This window comes from Chelonia mydas, chromosome 9, assembly GCF_015237465.2.
Source record: "Chelonia mydas isolate rCheMyd1 chromosome 9, rCheMyd1.pri.v2, whole genome shotgun sequence".
Taxonomy (NCBI): Eukaryota; Metazoa; Chordata; order Testudines; family Cheloniidae; genus Chelonia; species Chelonia mydas.
The window spans coordinates 47,918,819-47,928,853 of NC_057855.1; positions in this window are offsets into that span (position 1 = coordinate 47,918,819).

Genomic DNA, 10,035 nt, shown 5'->3' on the forward strand with positions numbered 1-10,035 from the left:
ACAGGATGCTTACACACACAAAATATCTATGTTTTATGGCTCTGGGGAGTCAGTACCAATTCACAATGGTGCCTTTTGGAATTTCATCAGCACTGAGGGTGTTTACAAAGTGCCTATCAGTATTTGCAGCCCATCTGTGCAAACAAGGGTTGTATATTCCGCCCCCCACACACACACACACACGCCAGTAATCTACATAAGGGCGAAGTTGTGGCAGCAAAGAAAGTGATTCATTTATTTCGATTCCTGGGTTTGGGGATTAACTTTAAAAAGTGAAATCTGATTCCGTCAAAGTCCCCTGAGTTCATTGGTGCTCTCTTAGTCTCAATAGCAACGAGAGCATTCCTCCCACCAAACAGTTTCCAAATTTAAAAAAATAATTTGATTTTCCACTTTTGTACTCAAAATTGTGCCTCAAATTTCTTGGTCATCTGGGTTTATTATGTACATTTGTAACCCCATTTGCCAAGTTACATATCAGTCCATTTCAAGTGTGGATCAAGTCTGTTTACAGACCAGCAATCCCTGATATGTCAGTGAAAGTGCTGATTCCAGATCAAATTCTATCCTCAACGGAATGGGGTATGATAGAGGGAACTGTACGTGTGGTAATTCCATATACCCCCTGATTTGTGTCTAAAACTTTGATAATAGATGCATCCAAGATGGGCTGGGTAAAACATTTATATCGTATTCAGGCTCATGGCCTCTGGTCCAATCTAGAATCCATGATTCACATAAATGTACTAGAACTAAGGGCGGTGACATTAGTTTGCAAAGCATTTCTACCTAGCATAAAGAATTCTTCAAGTTCTCACAGACAATTCGACAGCTACCTATTACTTAGACAGGGAGGCACAACATGAGGCCTTCTTTGACAACAAGCCATAAAACTTTGGAAATGGTGCATTTAGAATCACACCAATCTGACAACTCTTTAATTCCGTGGAGAGAAAAATGGTCTAGCAGAAAAATACACTAAGCAGAAAAAAATACATCCTATGAATGGGAATTAAAAAATTCAGTACTAAACCAGATTTTCTGAAAGTGAGGGCTTCCCCAGATAGACTTAATTGTGTCAGTTCAAAACAGGAAATATCCTATATTTTGCTCTCAAGAAGGAAAGAGTCCAGGATTTCTAGCAGGCATATTCATGATTTCTGGTCACACCATCTGATGTGGGCTTTCCCTCCATTCCCACTGATTCCAAGAGCGTTGCAGAAAATAAGGCAAGAAAAGGCTCAAGTTATACTGGTGGCTTCCGGTTGGCCTCTGTCGCACTCTGGCATTGCGTCAGTGCCTGTCCTGGGTGCCTCACAATGCTTTGCTGCTGTAGCTCCCAGCCCAGGCTGCTCACACACAGTCTGCCAGCATGCAGGTCATACCCTGAGTGTCTGTGTGCTGGACAGCCCTGGATCAGCAGCTCTAACCCCAGTAGCCTTTCTACAGCCCCACTTTGGCTTCCACCAGCCTTGGTTACCACTTGCAGGTTGACCCCAACACACTCCCAGTCCCGGATTTTCCCCAAACCATGTGTTCTGCAATGTCCAGCCCTCTCTGGGACAGCTAAGAGGAATAATAAGGTTTGTTTGTTCTTCTAAATACACAAAAACATATCACAAATCTTATTAACCTAACTGGGTGTAAATATACCCTTCCCTTTAAACACCGCACTGTTGTTTATCGTTAAAATGAAGTGAATTCATTAACAAAATATATATAGGATTGAGTGAGCTCAGGAATAAGGAATGAAGATAGAGTTACAAGTAAAACAAAGTATGCTTCTGTCTAAAATTTAATATAGCAAGATACAGGCATTAGTCAAGATGGTTTCTCTCACCGGTCATTTTCTTACCAGTGATGGCTGACTTTCCATCAGTCAGGTCCTCCTAATTTCTCTTGTTGTCAAGGTACAACACGGTACTAATTTCTTCATCTTAGATGAAAGATCTTTACCTAAGCACATTTCACACATATATTCGATTCAAGAGACTTGAATTTGCTGCTTGGTTGAGGAACTCATCTTACACAACTTGCAGCTTGTGTCTGTCTAGTTATGGATGCCAAAGATGACTTCTGTTCTTGCTTATATCTCCCAAAGCTCAATGACTTTGCTTCAAGAGGCAGGATGACCTCATGCTGTTCTTCCCTTCTTGTGGGCTTCCTATCTCCCCATATTATTTCTGTGTTAATGGGGCATCCATTGTTTCAGATTCCACAATGCTTAATTTACGTATGAGACAGGTACATAGGTGTGACGTTATGTACTATCTGGGTAAACTATACAATGACTATCCATAATTCCTTACACAGTGTTAACACATATACAGTATTTCACAGTGATATTGATCACCAATATGTCATTAGCTTTCAGAAAAGACCTCACTCTGTTCACTTTTGTAACACAGTAATATTGTATACAGTCAGTTGGTTCAGTTGCTTATCACTTGAGGCTCTGGAAGGGCCGGGGCATTCAAACAGCTCAGGAGTTTTCAGAACCAGCTATGCAAATATTCCTGCCATATAGTCCTGTAGCCAGACCCTCTATTGCCTAATTTGTATGTGGAAATGAGGCATCCACCTAAGAAAATTACCATGCAGGAAAACCCAGCATGTAAGCAGGGTATTTTCAGAGAGTAGCTCAGTCCCTCAGCAGAGGGAGGATGGTTGCAGTTGGCACAGAATGCACAGGGCGGGGCAAGGCCCAGTGTGAGGGATGGGAATGCAGCCAGGGCAAAAAGTCCTATTTTTCTAATGATGGAATTGATGCACTGAGCTTGGAGGCAATCCCTGCACCCTGCGTTTTGACCAGCTGCTTGGCCTGTAGCTGTGGAACTCAATTTATTGTACAGCTAAGTAACCTCTCATTCTCCTTCAAGTATATGGTTTTATAAGTGCTCCACCATAGGAGACTCTGAAATAGTAACCCAGTGTGGAGTGGAGTGCTAAGGAGATAAATCCAAGATAGTTTGGAGGACTCTGTTACCAAAGTTGTGTCAGCCCTAGAAGCAGGTAAGATTGACGTAATGCTTGGTGAATGTTGAATGAAGGACCAAGTTGCAGTCCTGCAGATTTCTGCTGTGGGAACATCCTTCAGAAGGGCTAAAGATGTGGAATGGGCTGTCCTCTATGGGATGTGTGTATCCTAGTAACTTTATAGCAGGTGAAGATACAAACACAAACCCACTTGGGCAGTCTTCAAGTGGAAATTTGCTGTCCATTTGGCAAAGGATATAAAGGGTCTGGGAAAGGACCTAAAAGACTTAGTCTTGTTGAGCTAGAAGGAAAGAGTCCTCCTGAAGTCTAGTGTATATGGACTAGCTTCCTTCCTCGAGGATAAAATACCAGAAGACTAATCTTCTGATGGATCTGAAATTCTGATGAGACTGGGAAAGACGCAAGGGTAGGGATGTATAATGGCTCTCTCATGGTAGAAGATAGGGTGTGGTAGGTCTGCCATGTATACCCTGAGTTCTCCGTTCTTCTGGCCATTGTGATGGCTATCAGAAATAAAGTCTTGAGGGAGAGGTATAAGAGGAAGCACATAGTCATTGGCTCAAAAGACATTGAGCACAAAATTAAGGTCCAATGGGGGAGCAAAGTTTCAGATAGGAGGAAATAAATTATGTAAACCCTTAAGGAATCTAACCATGGTTGAGTGGGCAAAGATTGAAGCCCCTTCAGTAGGTGAATGGAAGGCCAGATAGTGACCAGAGGTACTCTGAGCTCATTGACAGACCTTGTGTCTTTTAGTCCAACAGGTAATTTAGGATCCTTGAAAGTGGGACTTCTGAGGCTTGCAAAGAGTGGTGAGAGCACAAGGAATGGAAACATTTCCACTTCTGCAGTTAAGTCTTGGAAGTAGTTGGTTTTCTGCTAGACAAGAGAACCAACTGAATGTTAGGAACTGAGCCTTCAGAGTTGAGGGGTTGGGATGGTTCAGGGAGCCTGAGTTCAGTGACAGGAGATCTTCCCTAAGGGGAAGACAGAGAGGGATTGTTATGGCAAGGCAAAGGAGATCTGAGGACCACACTTGTCTTGGCCACAACAGTGCTATGAGGATAACACACCCCTCCTTGTCTCAATCTAAGCAAGTTTTGAGGAGTAGATGTATAGGTGGGTAAGTGTAGCGTAAGATTTGGGACCAGGATATTAGCAAGGCATCTCTCAGGGAATGGTGGCCATATCCTCCCTTGTAGCTGAAAGAGCGACATTTTGCATTGGTTGAGGTTGCAAAGAGGCCCCAGGTTTGGCAGATGCTGTGGAAGATGGAGTTGTTTAACTCCCGCTTGTGGTCCTGCTCAGGGATTCCGCAAGTGTGTTCTGAAGGCTGGATAGATTATCTGCTGAGAGTTCTATCTGATGGGAGATGCACGAGTCGTAGTCGTGTCCAGCATTATCCGGATAGAGCGGCCTTCTATGTTGTGAAGAAAGTGGTCACAAGCATAGTGGACTGCCCTTAGATTTAGGATATTGATGTGGAGCACTATTTCTTGTAGGGACTATTTGCCCTATGCTGTGGCCCCTTGTAGTTTGCCCCACACAGACACCAAGAGAGAGGCATCCATTGTGAGGATTTTTGATGGTGGAGGACATAAGAATGGGTTTCCCACGCAGACCTTCAGTGGGTCTTACCGCCACTGGAGAGACTCTAGTACCTGCGTAGTCACCATGATTCGTTTGGAAAGACGGAGTCTGTTTAGGGTGTTCATAGTACTTAGTCATGCCTGAAGACATCTGAGATTCAGTCTCACATGTGGCTTAATGATTGTGGAGGCGAACACATGTCCCAGGAGTTGTACACAAGTCCTTGTAGTTGTTTGGGTGCTGTCCCGTAAAGATCAGGTTGGACATCATGGAGAATCTTTCCTTGGAGAGTTAGGTCCCGGTGGTTAGGGAGTTTAGCATGGCTTCAATGAAGTCTACCTGCTGGACTGGTATTAATGTAGACTTCTTTAGATTGATACAAAGTCTCAGGGACTAAATAGGACTAGGACCTTGGTGGTTGCTGACTGGGCCTCTTGTGTGGAATGGCCCCCTGAGAAGCCACTCATCCAGATACGGAAAAACTGGGTTGCCCCACTGATTCAAGTGAGCTACTACTGCTGAGGGCACCTTGGTAAAGACCCTCGGAGCCCTGGAGAGTCCAATGGGGAGGATGTAGTATTGGTAATGTTCCAAGTCTATGACCAAGCATAGAAAGTGCTTGTGGGTGGGGTGAATAGCTATAGGGAAGTAGGTATCCTGGAGGTGAAGGGAGACAAACCAGTCACCCGGATCTAGGGATGGGATTATGGTGGCTACTATTACCACCCCAGTGAACAGAAGCAGCAAATGCAAGTTTTTCAAGGGAGTTGTCCAGGTGAAGGAGAGACTACATGACCTTTAGGGTGAATTTGTTTGTTTGTCGTGTGCCTGCTTGATTGAAATTTATAGTGTAGTCTCTTGTGGAAGCTGTTTGTTGAGCCTTGAAATGGAGCCCTGCACAGATACAAAATTTGTATCCGCTTTCAATGTGCGATCTGCAAACATGGTCCGTGTATATCCGCATCCATGGTTTGCATATATCTTCATCCACAGGTACAAAATGGAGACCTGCAGATTTGCAAGGCTCTAGATGCAAAATTTGGATCCACATCCATCTGCGATCTGCAAACATGATCCACGGATATAAAGCAACTATCTACAGATTTGCAGGGCTCTACCTAGAAGCCTGGTAGGCAAGGCTGAGAGCTTCCTAACAAGGCTATAGCCTGCTATCCTTTGATCCCTAATCCCTTAAGGATCCCTTGATGAGGGGCAAGGGCTAACTCAGGGAGAACAGTGGTTTAAAAAGCCAGTTCATAAGTGACCAGAGGAGCTAGCAAATAGGAGCATCAAATGGGAATTTTGTGAGGGAGTTTAGAGAGGGACCATGATACACCACATAAACATTCTCTAAACTTAGGCTAATAACCCACCACCCCCAAAGGCCACTCCCTCCCTCCCCTCATAAAGAACAAACATTTAAAAAAAAAAACCACTGCAAGAGTAAAAATATTTCAGGCAGAAGTCCAGGAGCAGAGTGGCGGCTATCCAGTTTATTGCACTGAATGCAACATGTACAATTACCTACCTTGTAGAGAGTTAGCATACATGTGCCTTTGGTACAAGCAACTCTTGGCCTTCAGAGACCAGGTACAGGCTCTTGAGACCAGAGTGGCTGAACTGGAGGAACTAAGTGAGACAGAGAGGTACATAGAGGAGATTTTCAGGGGCACAGTAGAGCGGTCCTCCCCCCAGTCTGACAGCCTCTGTGATGTTGAGGGGGATGAAAGTCTTGGGGAAGGAGAACATTAAGCTAGAGTTGAGTGAAACAATCCCACAGTTGAGGGTCTCCTTCCAGAGGATGACATGGTATCCTCACGCACTGAGGATACCCCTTCAGGGGAGGGGAACCCAGTTATTAGGAAGAGTCAGGTAATTGTAATAGGGGATTCAATTATTAGAAATACTGGCAGTTGGCTTTGTGGTGAACAGAAGAATCGCAAGGTGAATTGCCTGGCAAATGCAAAGGTTGTGGACCTCTTGAGACATCTAGACAGACATGTGCAGTGTCAGGGAGGAGTTGGTGGTCATGGTACATATAGATACCAGTGACATGGGGAAGGATAGGAGAGAAGTCCTGGAGGCCAAATTTAGGCTGCTAGGTATGAGATTAAAGTCCACAGTCTCCATGGTAGCATTCTCTGAAATGCTTCCAGTTCCTCTCTCAGAGCCAGTTAGGCAGGCAGGCAGACTTTCAGGGACTTGGTCTGGGGAAGAGACGATGCTGTTGAGAGGAGGGAGTTAGCAACTGCAAAACCTTTGGGGAAGGATAGGCTCCACCTAAACCAAAACAGAACCAGATTCCTGGCATGTGAAATTAAAAGGGTCATAGAGGAGTTTTTACACTAACGGCGTGGGGGAAGCCAACAGGTGCAGAGGAACATATGGTTCAGAAAGACACATCTCTTAGGGGAGGATTTATTAAAGGGCATACTCAATATCCTAGTAAAGAGAAGAGGGTAGAAGTTGATGAAGTGCAGATAGGAACTAAGAGAAAAAGTCAAATGAAAAAGAGTCCCATTCAGGTATATCACATGAAGGCAGACCAATAATAACACATTTTAGAAGTGCTTGTGTACAGATGCTAGAAATCTAAATATTAAGATGGGTGAACTTGAGTGCCTGGTGTTAAATGAGGATATTGATAAATAGGTATCACATAAACTTAGTGGAATGAGGTTAATCAGTGAGACATGGTAATACCAGGGTACAAAATATATAGGAATGACAGAGTAGGTCATGCTGGTTTAGGAGTGGTACTATATGTGAAAGAAAGCATATAGTCAAATATAGTCAAAATCTTAAATGAATCAAATAGTACAAGAGAATCTCTATGGATAGAAATTCCATGCTTAAATAACACAATATAGCAATAGAAATATACTGCCGATCACCTGACCAAGATGGTGATGCTGACTGTGAAATGTGCCAGGAGATTAGAGAGGCTGCAAAAACAGAATATCCAATAGTACTGGGGGATTACAACTATCCCTATATTGACAGGATACATGTCTTCTCAGAACAGGGTGCAGAGATAAAATTTCTGTACACCATTAATGAGTGTATAGAAGCAGCTAATCCTGGAACCTACAAGGGGAGAGGCAATTCTTGATTTAATCCTAATTGAAACACAGGATATGGTCCAAGAGGTGAATATAGCTGAACGGCTTGATAATGGCGACCATAATGTAATTACATTTAACATCTTTGTAGGAGGAAAATATCAAAGAACCCGCCCCCCCCCCCCCCCCCAGCATTTAACTTCAGAAATGAGAATGACATAAAAATGAGGAGGCTAGTTAAACGGAACAGTCAGAAGAGAGAAATGCCTGCAAGCAGCATGGAAACTTTTTAAGAACACCATAATAGAAGTTCAAACTAAATGTATACCCCAAATAGAAAACAAAACAGTAAGAGGACCAAAAAAAAAAAAAGCCACCATGGCTAAACAACAGAGTCAGAGGTGGTTAGAGGCAAAAAGGCATCCTTTAAAATTGGGAGTCATATCCTACTGAGGAAAATAGAAAGGAGCATAAACACTTGCAAGTCAAGTGCAAAAGTATAATTAGGCAGGCCAAAAAAGAATTTGAAGAGCAACTAGCAAAAGGTGCAAAAACCAACAGCAATTTTTTTAAGTATCTCAGAAGAAGGAAGCCTGCCAAACAGATCAGTGGGGCCACTTATCGATCAAGGTGCTAAAGGAGCAATCAAGACCATTGCAGAGAAGCTAAATGACTTCTTTGCATCGGTCTTCACTGCAGAGGATTCCCACACCTTCAGCCAGTGGTTCTCAAACTTTTGTACTGGTGACCCCTTTCACATAGAAAGCCTCTGAGTGCGACCCCCCCTTATAAATTAAAAACACTTTTTATATTTTTAACACCATTATACATGCTGGAGGCAAAGCGGGATTTGGGGTGGATGCTGACAGCTCACGACCCCCCATGTAAAAACCTTGTGACCCCCTGAGGGGTCCTGACACCTAGTTTGAGAATCCCTGCCCTAAGCCATTCTTTTTAGGTGACAAATCTGAGGAACTGTCACAGACTGAGGTGTCAATAGAGGTGGTTTTGGAACAAATCAATACATAAAACAATAATAAGTCAGCAGGACCACATGCTATGCACCCAAGAATTCTGAAGGAACTCAAATATGAAATAGTGATGTAACCTATCACTCTCTGGTAATTAGCTAATGTGATGACAATTTTTAAAAAGGCTGCAGAGGTGATCCTGGCAATTGCAGACTGGTAAGCCTAACTTTAGTACCATGAAAATTGGTTGAAACTATAGTAAAAACAGAATTATCAGACACACATATGAACGCAGAATGTTGGTGACGGGTGAACATGGTTTTTGTAAAGGGAAATCATGATTTTTATAGATCTGTCATATCTCCCCTTTGTCATCTCTTTTTTAAATTGAACAGTTCCAGTCTCCTCATGCCTCACCAATCTATTAGAATTCTTTGAGGATGTCAACATGCAGCTTGGACAAGGGTGATCAAGTCTATGTAGTGTACTTGGACTTTCAGAAAGCCTTTGATCAATGTCCCTCACCAAAAGTTCTTAAGTAAAGTAAGGAATCATGGATAAAAATAAAGATCCTCTCATGGATCAGTAACTGGATAAAAGACAGGAAATAAAAGGTAGGAATAAACGGTCATTTTTCACATTGGAGAAAGGTAAACAGTGAGGTCCCGCAGGGATCTGCAGTGGGACCAACATATTCATAAATGATCTGGAAAAAGGGGGTAAACAGGTGGCAACATTTTCAGATGTTACTAAATTATATAAGAAAGTTAAGTCCAAAGTTTATTGCAAAGAATTACAAAGGGAACTCGCAAAACTGGGTGATGGCAAGAAAATGGCATATGACATTCAGTTGTTGATAATGCAAAGTAATATATACTGGAAAACATAATCCCAACTATACATACAAATGATGGGGTCTCTAAACTAGCTGTTACCACTCAGAAAAGATCTTGGAGTCATGGATAGTTCTCTAAAAACATCTGCTCAGCATGTAACCACAGTCAAAAAAGCTAACAAATGTTAGGAATCATTAGGAAATGGATAGATAAAAAATATCATAATGCCACTATAGAAATCCATAGTACACCTACACCATGAATACTGCATGTAGTTCTGGTCACCCCCATCTCAAAAATGATATATTCAAATTGGAAAAGTTACAGAGAAGGGCCACAAATATGATTAGGCATATGGAACAGCTTCCATATGAGGAGACTGGGACTGTTCAGTTTTTAAAAAGAGACGACTGAGGGCAGATATGATAGAGGTCTATAAAATCATGAATGGTGTGGAGAAAGTGAATAAGGAAATGTTATTTACCCCTTTCTACTCTCACTGGGAGATCAGTAATACAGCCAGCGGCCACTTGATGACATTGGTATGTTAGTGAATTTGCACAAAGCATGAAAAACACC